We start from the raw sequence: 13,475 nt of genomic DNA on the forward strand, positions 1-13,475 counted from the left end.
CCCCTTCTCCTTGTGCCCTCCATCTTTCCCAACATCCGGGTCTTTTCCAGGGAGTCTTCTCTTCTCCTGAGGTGGCCAAAGTCTTGGAGCCTCAGCTTCAGGATCTGTCTTTCCAGTGAGCACCCAGGGCTGATTTCCTTCAGAATGGAGAGGTTTGATCTTCTTGCAGTCTCCTCCAGCACCATAATTCAAAAGCATCAATTCTTTGGCGATCAGCCTTCTTTATGGTCCAGCTCTCACATCCATACATCACTACTGGGAAAACCATAGCTTTAACTATACGGACCTTTGTTGGCAAGGTGATGTCTTTGCTTTTTAAGATGCTGTCTAGGTTTGTCATTGCTTTTCTCCCAAGAAGCAGGCATCTTTTAATTTCGTGGCTACTGTCACCATCTGCAGTGATCATGGAGCCCAAGAAAGTAAAATCTCTCACTGCCTCCATTTCTTCCCCTTCTATTTGCCAGGAGGTGATGGGACCAGTGGCCATGATCTTCTTTTTTTTTTTTTATGTTGAGCTTCAAACCATATTTTGCGCTCTCCTCTTTCACCCTCATTAAAAGATGGATGGATTTAGCAGTCCCTTTAGCAGCCAGCGATGACAAGGACAAGCCAGCCTTCCTCGCCAGCTCTTTATTTGTCCAGGCAAACAACGAGAGTGTTGGCAAGGCGCAGGAGCAGCGGAAAGATTAAAAACGAAGCCTCACTGACGTTGTATAGTTGGACCGGAATGGCATTTACAATTCTCAATGACCTTTCCGTGAAAGAGCATTTGTACCAATCACTGTCTCCCTCGCCGTTCAATTTCAGAAAAGAATCCCATCCGTTACGGTGCTGATTGCCTTTCCAGGTTAGGAGACACAACATTAATTCCATTCGATGAGTTTGCCCCAGGCTGGAGACCCATCTCCCCAAATCTGCGGAACAGAGCTGGTAGAATTGCATCTTCTGTTCCAAGTCTGATTTAGACGCAAGATTGAAAAGTAACGTTCTGAGTGTGACGTACACAGTGTTATCATTCAGAGGGCAGAGGAAGGTTGGGACGATACTTTTGGGATGTCTTAATGTGTTGGAAGCTTCCCAGAGTGGCTTGGCAACCCAGTCAGATGGGCGGCATATAAATAGTATATTATTATTATTATTATTGCTGTTGTTATTATTATTATTATACTTGTCCACTCAGTTTGCTATCTCTCTCTCCAAGTGTCTTTACTTTTAAAAGTTGTGTGCCTCTGCTAGTTTTTAAAACGGACAAGGAATACGGAGAGATGAATCAGAAACTTAGCAGCTCTGTGTGTAGCTTACAAAAAATCCTTAACAATAATGTATAGCATTTTCAACCATTTCTAATACAGTCGTACCTTGGTTCTCAAACTAATATATTAACATACCATTTTCAACAGTAATTAAACATACTTTTACATCTTATACAATTTTTTGACTTCCATCAATCCTGTCTGAAAATTTTCCAATCTAATCTCTTAGTATACATTTCTTACTTTCCCTATTACATTTAAAACTCACAACCGATATCTCTATTCTTTATCTAGTTTGTAACGTTTCATATATTTCTCCTTACAAAACTTCTTGTAATCCTACTAGCGTAATTTGTTGGTTACAAATAGTTCATATACTTCTTCCAATCTTCCGTAAATCTCTGTTCCCGCAGGTTTCGAATCCTTCCTGTCATTTTGTCTGCCATTCTTCTTTCGTCTACCTTGGTTCTCACACTTAATCCATTCCAGGAGTCCATTCAACTCCCGAAACTGTTCAAAAACCAGTTGGCTGCAGGAGCTTCCCGTACTCAATCAGAATCCGCGTCAGATGTTTGGCTTCCGAAAAGTGTTCGAAAACCAGAACATTTACTTCCAGGCATTCGGGAGCCAAAACGTACGAGTACCAAGGTGTTCAAAAACCAAGGTATAAAAAGTATGTATGTATATAGCCAGTGTTGTCTACCCTGACTGCCAGCAGATTCTCCAAGGTTTCAGTTGGGGGACATTCCCAGACCTGCCTGGAGATGCTCTCAGAGTTTGAACCTGGAGCCTTCTGCAATGCAAACTGTGAGTTCCACTGTTGTAAGGCCAGCTGCTAAGCTCCCCATCTTCCTAGAGAGGTAAGACATGACCGTAGAATCATAGAGTTGATGGGCAGGATGCTCTTGTCTGAGATCAAAATCAATCACTTGCAGAAGGCTTCTCCCCACACTTCCATCACCTAGCCCAGGGGCCAGCAAACTTTTTCAGCAGGGGGCTGGTCCACTGTCCCTCAGACCTTGTAGGGGGCCAGACTATATTTTGAATAAATAAATAAATAAATAAATAAACGCATTCCTATGCCCCACAAATAACGCAGAGATGCATTTAAAATAAAAGGACACATTCTACTCATGTAAAAACATGCTGATTCCCGGACCGTCCGCGGGCCGGATTGAGAAGGTGATTCGGCCGGATCCGGCCCCCAGGCCTTAGTTTGCCTATCCATGACCTAGCCTGATTAGACTCTCATGTACCCATTTGCCCCCACATTGCTGTCCCGGCTCCCCTCACGCAACGTTGGCATCCATGGGTATTTTTTCCCAGTGGTGAAATTCTGTGCGAAACATAATGTCCTGCGCTGCTTCACATGACTGCTGCCAACAACGGTCTAATCCTGGCACTTTTCGTAGCTACTGGATAGCGCATAGCTGACATATGCTTACCCCATGTTGTATGCACAACACATTACTCTGCATCCTGCTGCCTAGGGACATGTCATGTGCAGCGCATCTGATTTCTGCACGCTGTTTTTAAAATGCCCCACTTTTCATGCTCGGCCATGCTCTGATGAGTCAAGGGGGGTGGGAGGCCTCCCTCCCAGCTGCTAAAGCCTTCTGAGAAAGAAAAAATCTGCTCACGCAGGAAGCACGGGGAACAATCTGCGGGCGGAAAAGAAAATGGCAATGGTTTGGAGCTTGGAATTGTAGAATCTGTGCTGCACCTGGGGGTAACCCATGAAACGCGGTCCAGGACCGGTCCAGAATCCGAAGGTTCTGCTGGGAGTCAGTCCGACTGGACCAAGGCAGGACATGAGGCAGGAAACCAGGCAAGGACAGGTACAGGATCTCAGGCAGGATCTAGCACACAGCAATATTGCTCCCGCAACCTGGGGCAAGGTCCGACAGCCTTTTATCTTTGTCGGGGTAACGGCCGGTCCTGATCCCCCGGTGACTCACCTCCCTGTCTTTCCCGAAGGCGAGTACTCCTCCTGCGAGTACTCAGGTCTCTCCTTCTCTCAGACCTGAGTCTCTGCAGCTCGGGAGACGTCGGTGGGTTACTAGACCCAGGGACCGCCTCAGCCTCCCCTGACCCAGCCAGTAGTGGAGCAGCTGTAAGTGATGGCCCAGCTGAAGGCAACGAGGTCATCCCCGCATCTGGAGCCCGAGGGTCATCTAGTCCAACCCCCTGCAATGCAGGAATCCTTTAGCCCATCATGGGGCTCAAACTCACAACCCTGAGGTTAAGAGTCTCAAGCTCTACCGACTGAGCTATGCCGGCTGTTCAGAGGGTGTTTCTTTTGGCCAGTGTTGGGATGGGCTCCTTTAAGAACTGAGGTCACACTGTGTTTATGTGTGCCAAGGAGATGCCTGAAAAGGGTTTGCCTCTTGCAAGGAATGATGGTGGGCATTCTTGGCACTGCAGATAATATGACGGCATTACTGAGCAGTTTAGAAAATGATCGTATGGTTCCATGAAATTATAGTGTGGGGTGTTTGTGCCATGCCCTATTTGAGATCATAAAGGGACCCACGACCGTTAGGTCCAGTCGTTCCCGACTCTGGGGTTGCAGTGCTCATCTCGCTTTACTGGCCGAGGGAGCCGGCGTACAGCTTCTGGGTCATGTGGCCAGCATGACTAAGCTGCTTCTGGCAAACCAGAGTAGCGCATGGAAACGCCGTTTACCTTCCCCCCCAGAGCAGTACCTATTTATCTACTTACACTTTTGAAGTGCTTTCGAACTGCTAGGTGGGCAGGAGCAGGGACTGAGCAACGGGAGCTCACCCCGTCGTGGGGATTCGAACCGCCGACCTTCTGATCAGCAAGTCCTAGGCTCTGTGGTTTAACCCACAGTGCCACCTGCGTCCCATTTGAGATCACAGGGAGGACCAAATAATAAAAGGGGGTGTCTGAGAGTCTACTTGGGGGCTTAATTTGCAAACAGGTCATTGAGAGATTGCAAGCAGATAGATATTTTTCGCTCTATAAGACGCACCAGACCACAAGACACAGCTAGTGGTCATTGAGAGATTGCAAGCATCTCTCAGAGATGCTTGCACAGGTTCTTTGCTGTGTGTGTTGGCTTTAAAAAAAAAATACCGTATTTTTTGCTCTATAAGACTCACTTTTTCCCTCCTAAAAAGTAAGGGGAAATGTGTGTGCGTCTTATGGAGCGAATGCAGGCTGCGCAGCTATCCCAAAAGCCAGAACAGCAAGAGGGATTGCTGCTTTCACTGCGCAGTGATCCCTCTTGCTGTTCTGGCTTCTGAGATTCAGAATATTTTTTTTCTTGTTTTCCTCCTCCAAAAACTAGGTGCGTCTTGTGGTCTGGTGCGTCTTATAGAGCGAAAAATACGGTATATATCAAAATGTACTTTCCTGCATATATGTTTGATAATTCCCAAATGACATAATGAGGAAAGGAAGAACAAAATCCAAGGATTGTCCTATGTATAGCTCTGTCATCATAAATATAACACCCACTTACACTTTCAGGCATCAAATAGAAAATAAAGATTTGCTAAAGTCTAGCTTTCAGATGCCTGGTGGTTTTATGTGTGTGTTTTTAACTTATTCAATTTCCCCTGGAAATGGTGCATCTAGAGTCAAAGGGGAAGAAATATGGGCTGACATATTAGTGCCAACAACATTGTGTGGACACTGAAAAATAACTTGCCTTCTTGAAGAGCTCCCATCCCACAATAATCTCCCATATCTGGAAACAGCAGTCCAACACAATCAAATAAGCCATCCTCTAGCCGTACTCTACGGTGTACCTTTTACAACACCTGAATTTCAGATGCAGAAGAACTGAATTCTTGAGAGACAGAAGGAAGAATCTTGTACGACACACTGTCTGATCCGCTGTACTTCAAGGTGCAACTGGGGTAGAGAAATGAATTTTGGGTTTATGTCCTGACTCAACTGCCGGTTGTAGCCTAGAGGTGTCAGGGAGCATACAAGCTGTTTGGAAAGCAGCAGTGTCAAGCAGATGCGGAAAACGGTTCGGACGAATTGCATCTATTCAGGACCAAGGGAACCTTGTTCTGAGGTCACGGAATAATGTTTCCAATGTGTATCCGGTTTGTGTTTTTTTGCAAGTGAAATCTGATTATTCCTGCTCTCTGATCAGCTGTCCTTATGTTGGTGTTAGAGCATGGAGGTGAAGCACAGAATCATAGAACTGTAGAGTTCGAAGGGACCCTGGAGTCATCCAGTCCAACCCCCTGCAATGCAGAAATCTCAGCTAAAGTATCCTTGACAGATGGCCATTCAACCTCTGCTTAGAAACCTCCAAGAAAAGACAGACCACAACCTCCCAGGGGAGAAAGCCACTTCTTCCCTACGGAGGAGGTGGGGTTGTGGGCTTCACGTCCCCTCGATGCGCTCAGAGGCTGGAGCCCAGCCCCCGTGTGATTGGGGGGGATTCCCGGCCACATCACTCCCTGGCTGGCCAATCGGCTGGCTCAGGGGGTGTGGCCTGCCCTATTTAAGGCAGGACATAGCCAGGGATCTCCCTCTTGGCCGCCTCCCAGCTGTTCCTGTTTCCCACCCTCCCGCCCTATAAGGTTTTCGTTCCTTGACCTTGCTATGGACCTTGGTTGGTCGCCGTTGAGGGGCCTGGTAGGCATTTTTCCACTTGGCAAATTGTCACCAGCCACTTGGTTTCCGCCTACCTCGTAGCAAATTGTCACAACTTTTTGGGTATTGGCGGTTAGGCATTGGTATAGTTCTGTAGATGGAAGAGGGGAGGTAGCGCCATCATCTGCCCCACATATTGAAGGGTGGTCTGATAAAGGATTCCGGGGGGCGTGGCCCTGTCCGAAGCCTGGGGAGGTGAGGGCCTAAGGCACGCCCCCTATCGGTGACCCTGGGGGAGTTCCTAGTTGATGTGCATCAGCAGGACTCCCCCTACTGGTGGTTAACCCTTCCCAGACTTCAAGCGGACGGGCTGAAGTCGGATATAGTCGGTTAGGACCAATGCCTAAGCCAATACCGCTCATCACCTGTAACCAATAAAGTTGTGGCCTTATTTAGCTCATTAACCTTAATAATTGTGTCGTGTGTCATTATTTCCACTGGGGGGGCCGGGAACTCGCCACGCAACATTCCACTGTCAAACAGCTCTCACTGTCAGAAAATCCTATAGCTTAACTACACGCTGAGATTTGTACTCTAATCAGCCCTGTCGCCAGCCTTCCTTGTTAGGTGGGGCGGCCACATTTGTAAGTGGGGCATGGATATGTGCGCATGATGCTCGACCTCCCCACACCCATGGAAAGATGTGAGGTGGAGATGTGAAGGCCAGGCCAGCGGAAGGGGAAGTCAGTGACCTTCTCCCCCATGCAGAGAGAGTATGCTAACTTACATAATGAGTTATGTAAAGGTCAAGTGGCAGAGAATTTAATATGAAGTGCAAGAATTAAATGAGTGGCATATTTTTGGTTTCAAAAGCAAAAAAGGGATGCAAAAGGGACAGTGAACAAGGGGAAAGGGAAAGGTTCAAAGCAAATGAAACGCTTTATTCTGTAGCTAAGCAGTTAAAAAATGAGCGTGGAACTTGTTTTCTCAAAAAATCTGTTTTACTATTGTATTACAACAGCAGTACAAAAAAAAAAACAGCATTAGGAACAGAGTCAGTGCACACTACAATGCGATCATTGGCAAGCACGTAGGGAGAGTGGGACTGAGAAAAACGCGCATAACTTTACTGTCAAAGTCAGTGAGCTTTGAGCTTTGCAAAATATTTACTGCACAATAGGCTTCCTTTCGCAAACCTGTAAAAAGGCATGACAAACATTCCAGAAAGGTTTCTGAATGATAGGTTCACAATGCACCTTTTCAGCAAGGAAACACTCCGATCCCTCTTTACTTCTCATAATAACCGCAGAATAAACTCTCGCTTCTTACCGCAGGCAAGCAAACATGTTACTTTGAATTGTGCTTGGAAATGTACTGGGAGCCAATGTAGGTCTTTCAAGACCGGTGTTATGTGGTCTCGGTGGCCTCTCCCAGTCCCCAGTCTAGCTGCTGCATTCTGGATGAATTGCAGTTTCTGAGTCAGCTTCAAATGTAGCCCCACGTAGAGTGCATTGCAGTAGTCCAAGCGAGAGATAACTAGAGCATGCACCACTCTGGCAAGACAGTGTGCAGCAGGGAGGGTCTCAGCCTGCGTACCAGATGGAGCTGGGAGACAGCTGCCCTGGACACAGAATTGACCTGCGCCTCCATGGACAGCTATGAGTCCAAAATGACTCCCAGGCTGCGCACCTGGTCCTTCAGGGGCACAGTTACCCCATTCCGGACCAGGGAGTCCTCCACACCTGCCTGCCCCCTGTCCCCCCCAAAGCAGAAGTTCATCTTCTTGCCCCTACCTGTCCTGCTCCACTGTCTCCCAGGACCAGGAGAGGATTGAAGAGGGAGGAACAGAAGTTGCATGCAGGCTTAGTCTCTGCTTATTTGAGCGCAAATTGTGTTTGTGTGTGTGGGGGGGGAGATCCATAAGCTGGGGTTGGGGGTCTCTGTTGCTGCAACTGCCTCATCGGATGCACACCTAGAAGTCGCTGAGAGATGTGGGACATACCTTTTCCTAACGTGCAAGTATACTTTTGACAATGAAGAGTTAATTCATCACCCTGAACATTCCTTGCCTTACAATTGGCCATACTGGCTGGGGGTGGAGTGGCGGAGTTTGAGTCCAACAATATCCGCAAAGCCACAAGTGTCCAACCCTGCCTTAATAATTTCGAGGGCTCTATTTGCAATGCGTTCCTTTGCAATTTTGATTCCCCCATGAAATATACTTCCAGTTGAGTGTGAATTTCATGCTGCTTATTCAGCTCATAGTAGCAATGAATGAAACTTTCCCCCAAACGTCTAGCTATATATACATTATTTACACAATGGGCCCCGTGTGATTGGCTAATTCCGGGCTGCTCCTGTAGGCCAATCAGGTTGCTGATTCACTTCTACCTGGAGCTGGGTTGGGTGGCTCCTGAGGACCAATCAGACTGCTGCATTCTGGATCCTATTGTTCTAAGATTCAGCTCAGTACATAACACCCCACTTCAAAGCTTGATTCCATCCCCCATAAAAAAACAAAAACTTGATTTGCCCCCTTTTAAAAAGTTCTGCATCTTCACTCGCAGGGGTGCCAACTTGAATAAAATATTTGAGGGGGAGCAGGTAAGCCCCGCCCACATAACCAATCACATGACACAGTGCCTCCCACTTTGTTTCAATGCCTTTGCAAACCAAGGACTCTCAGGAGATGGTCTCTGGCAGATTCTGGAACCTGGTCTTAGGGGGGAGGCATGCCACCAATTCATTTGATCCACTTCCCCGCTTTTCGATGGTGTTTCAGAATCTAGCCTCCTGTGGATATCTCATTATTAAAATTTAAAGAAGTCGATGATTTTTTAAATGCAGACCAGAAGGCTTTTTGGGTATGTTAGAATGGGAAGGTTTTTCAAAAGTTTGGCCGGCCTCCTATCTGATTAACCTTTTGCTCTGTACAAAGAGACCTGCGGGTTGCCAAAACTGCGAAGGTTGATAATTGAATCTGCAGCCTCACATTTTAAAAAAGACGATGTGGCGGCGTTGGCTGATGCCGCCGTGTGCTTTTTCCGAACAAGTGTTTGGAGGAGAGAAACCCTTCAAAAGGAATATACATTTTTAGACAGAGAGAGAAAAGAGAGAGAACAGCTACACAAAAAAAAGGATCCCCCGTTATTTAAACTAACTGACTGCTAAGGAATAAAAGACTCCTAAAAGTAGGAGTCATGACGACACCTTAAATAACTCTCGGCAAGGACAGAAGAAAGGGAAATAGCGGATCCGGTGCAATAAAAGGTCCGTTAAGGCTCCTGAGCCTCTTCTGCATTGCCAAACAGAACAGGAGAAAATGGATTTGTGTTTACTGGCGCCCTGGCAGACAGACTGGTATGTAAGCGCGCCATGCCAGGAAACAACATTCTGCAAGGACAGAGTTTAGGAAGTTACGGAATGAACCAACCCTATGCAAGTGGGAGCCCTTTGTGGCCCAGATACCGAGTGTTTATTTATTTTTAATTAGTTTTTATTTCATTTTAATACACCACATACAAAAAGAAAATATGAAGATACACAGATATCCATCACCTCCTAACAACTAAGAAAGAAAGAAAATAATAATAAAACAACAACAACAACAACACATTGAATATTGCTCACAAAACATTTAACATAAAAATGACTTTTTCTCATCCGTTATTCAGTGCCATATTATAGCATATTTTGGCTTTAATGTTATTTATTCTATCCTAGGTTCCCCATCAGATTTAAAACTCCTACTGAAGTTATTCAAATGCTGCCACAGACTTCAAACTGTCATTGCTACTTTTCAAATAAATTTTAAAGACTTCCCATTTTGTGGTAAATACTTCCTTTGATTTTTTTTTTTTATTCTTTCTGATAACTGGTCTAATTCTGCATATTCGGTCATTTTTTGAATCCACTCTGATCTAGAAGGGACTTTATCACTTTTCCATTTTGTCGCAGTGAGTATTCTTGCTGCAACCGTAGCATAGAGAAAAGATCCCGAGTGTTTAAAGGCACACATTCTCCCTCCAACTCATTGATGGGGATGGGTGGCAGCTCAATTATGGAGCATTTCCTTTGCACGCAGAAGGCAGGTAGAGCTGTCAGAGAACCTTGCTGGCAACCCTAAGGAGCAGCTGCCAGTCAGTGTGGGCAACAGTGAGCCGGATAGATCGAAGGCCTGATTTGGTAGAAGGCAGTTGCTTGTGTTATCACTGCAAGAAGCGAAGTTACAGGGAACCAGGCAGAGGGCCTTCTTGGTGGTGGCGCCCACTCTGTGGAATGCCTCCCATCAGATGTCAAGGAAATAAACAACTATCTGGCTTTTAGAAGGCAGCCCTTTGCAGGGAAGTTTTTAATGTTTGATGTTTTATCATTTTTTAATGGTTATTGTTAATATTCTGCTGGGAGCCGCCCAGAGTGGCTGGGGAAACCCAGCCAACTGGGCGGGGTATGTATGTATGTATGTATGTATGTATGTATGTATGTATAAATAAAATTCTTCCCAATTCCTTCCTTGGTCCTACCTGGAGGTTTTCTACCTTGATCTGCTTAGCAATTGCTCTTGCCAGCTTTCAACATGGCTTGTGATTGACAGATAATAATGGAATTCTATAAATACAATGTGCCACAGGAACGACAAAAAAATTACGATAAAAGCACATTTCTGGAAGACAGTCATCAGGATAGTGGTTATGATAACAGCTGTCACTTTGAAGGAGGCGAAGAGAGAGGCATTTAGACCAACGAGGAAGCTATTTATTAAGAGGAGGGGGGGTGGATGTCTGTATGGATTAGATAAGTTTGGGGGCGGGGGAGAGAGACGTTGGAATATGGCCTTGTTTTTGGAACCGATGCAAGTTCCTGAAGCAAAAATGTTGAGAAGCAAATGCAGGAATCCTGAGGGAAGCAGATTTTTAATCAATGCTAAGTGTCACAAAAATTCAAGGGGTGGGGAGAACATCCCTTCCTGCCTATCTATTAATCACATTTGCATTTCATCATTTCTGCAAACATTAAAAATATTTATTTATTTATTTTTCAGGGGCATCCATGACAGATGGGCCTCCACATGGATTCTACTTCCTCGGAGGTTTTCAAGCAGGTTTTTAAAAGAGGTTTTTAAAGATGGATGGCCATCTGCCTTGGATGCTTCAGCTGAGATTCCTGCATTTCATGGGGTTGGGCTAGATGACCTTTGTTGTCCCTTCCAATGCTTGTTGTTGTTTAGTTGTGTCCGACTCTTCGTGACCCCATGGACCAGAGCACGCCAGGCACTCCTGTCTTCCACTGCCTCCCTCAGTTTGGTCAGACTCATGCTGGTAGCTTCAAGAACACTGTCCCACCATCTCGTCCTCTTGTGTCCCCTTCTCCTTGTGCCCTCCAGCTTTCCCAACATCCGGGTCTTTTCCGGGGAGTCTTCTCTTCTCATGAGGTGGCCAAAGTCTTGGAGCCTCAGCTTCAGAATCTGCCTTCCAGTGAGCACTCAGGGCTGATTTCCTTCAGAATGGATAGGTTTGATCTTATTGCAGTCCATGGGACTCTCAAGAGTCTCCTCCAGCACCATAATTCAAAAGCATCAATTCTTTGGCGATCAGCCTTCTTTATGGTCCAGCTCTCACTTCCATACATCACTACTGGGAAAACCATATCTTTAACTATACGGACCTTTGTTGGCAAGGTGATGTCTCTGCTTTTTAAGATGCTGTCTAGGTTTGCCATTGCTTTTCTCCCAATCATTGCTTTTCTCCCAAATTGTCTTTGTCCATGGAGTTTTCTAGGCAGGGATACTGGAGTGGCTTGCCGGTTCCTGCTCCAGGTGGATCATGTTTGGTCAAAACTCTGCACTGTGACTTGTCCATCTGAGGTGGCCCTGCACAGCGTAGCTCATAGCTTCTCTGAGTTATTCAAGCCCCTTCGCCACGGCAAGGCAGTGATCCATGATGGATCCATGAAGGATGCTACCGTTCTATGATTCAATAAAAACCATATATCCTAAAGACACCACAGTCTCCGATGTCTTTCACTCCAAGGAAGCAGAGCTCTGAAGTGGCGTGTAGCAATACAGAAGAACTGCACCTGGGGCTGGGGGTTCAGTGGGTGGGGGAAAGTGAGTCCCTATAAATTGTCAGGCTCAAACTCCCATCAGCCCCAGCCAGTATGGGAAAAGCACATGGAGGTGCATGAGGGCCACACCTTTGGTTTAACACAGCTGTTATGTACTGAGTTGAATAGGATCCAAAAGGCAGCAGTCTGATTGGTCCTAGAACAAAAGGATTCAGAATGTAGCAGTTTGATTGGCCCTAGAACAATAGGATCCAGAATGCAGCAGTTTGATTGGCCCTAGAACAATAGGATTCAGAATGCAGCAGTCTGATTGGTCCTAGAACAATAAGATCCAGAATGCAGCAGTTTGATTGGCCCTAGAACAATAGGATTCAGAATGCAGCAGTCTGATTGGCCCTCGAACAATAGGATTCAGAATTCAGCAGTCTGATTGGTCCTAGAACAATAGGATCCAGAATGCAGAAGTTTGATTGGTCCACAGGAACCACCCAATCCAGCTCCAGGTAGAGGTGAATCCGCAACCTGATTGGCCTACAGGTGAATCCCGGAATTAGCCAATCACGTGGGGCCCATTGTGTAAATAATGTATATAAAGCAGACATTCTGGGGGAACTTCCATTCCTCCTCAGCACTATGAGCTGAATAAAGAGCATGAAATCCACTCTCGACTCCGAGTATATTTCAGCAGCGCTCTATAATATTCTAACTCAGAATAACTGCTAAAGAGGAGTCCCTTGTGGTGCGCCCCTCCTTTTAAGAAAGCATTTTCTCTCTGTGGTTTGGAAGGGACAGTGAAATATACTCACAGTCTTGTAGCGATTTCATGCTTTTTATTGCAGCTTGTAAAACAGTGATTGAATTGCCCCCCAAAGCTCAGGCTTTTATATACATTATTTACACCATGAGTCCCGGCTGATTGACTGATTCTGCTTCCCTCCTGGAGCCTGACTGGTCTTCTCCTGCAGGCCAATCAGTTGTTGCATTCTAGGATCCTACTTGCCTATTGATCTAGGATCCAAGATTAGTACATACAGCACAAGAGTAAACAGGGCGCAAAAAGCAATATTTTTAGGGTCAGATTGGCAGCAAGGATGATTTCAGCAGCTGTGCTCTTTTCACTACGGCCATTTTTAATCATCTTATCTTATTTTGTCAAAGTAATAATCATAAATAAATAAGAATAAAAATGTGCACCCCACCACCGAGACCATTCCATTGTAACTATCCAACCTCCTAAAATTTCAACACTTCTTGCGAGGGTTTGGCCCCTTTCCGTTCGAACAGTACAGATTCTGCAAACACCTTCCATATCTCCTCAAAATCATTTCTCTTGCATATTCCCCCTCTTACCTTAATGGCACATGTTAATTTAACATCAGTAGCTATCTCCCACACCTTTTCATACCATTCTTCCATTTTATATTCTGCTTTCCCCTTTGCTACAGCCATGAGGTCTAGAGCCTTGAACAAAGCTTCCAAAAGGGAAGTTTTTAATGTTTGGTGTTTTATTCTGTTTTTAACCTGTTGGGAGCTGCCCAGAGTGGCTGGTGAGGCCTATCCAGATGGGTGGGGTATAAA

The sequence above is a fragment of the Podarcis pityusensis genome, assembly GCF_964106645.2.
Source record: "Podarcis pityusensis genome assembly, chromosome: 9".
Classification (NCBI taxonomy): domain Eukaryota; kingdom Metazoa; phylum Chordata; class Lepidosauria; order Squamata; family Lacertidae; genus Podarcis; species Podarcis pityusensis.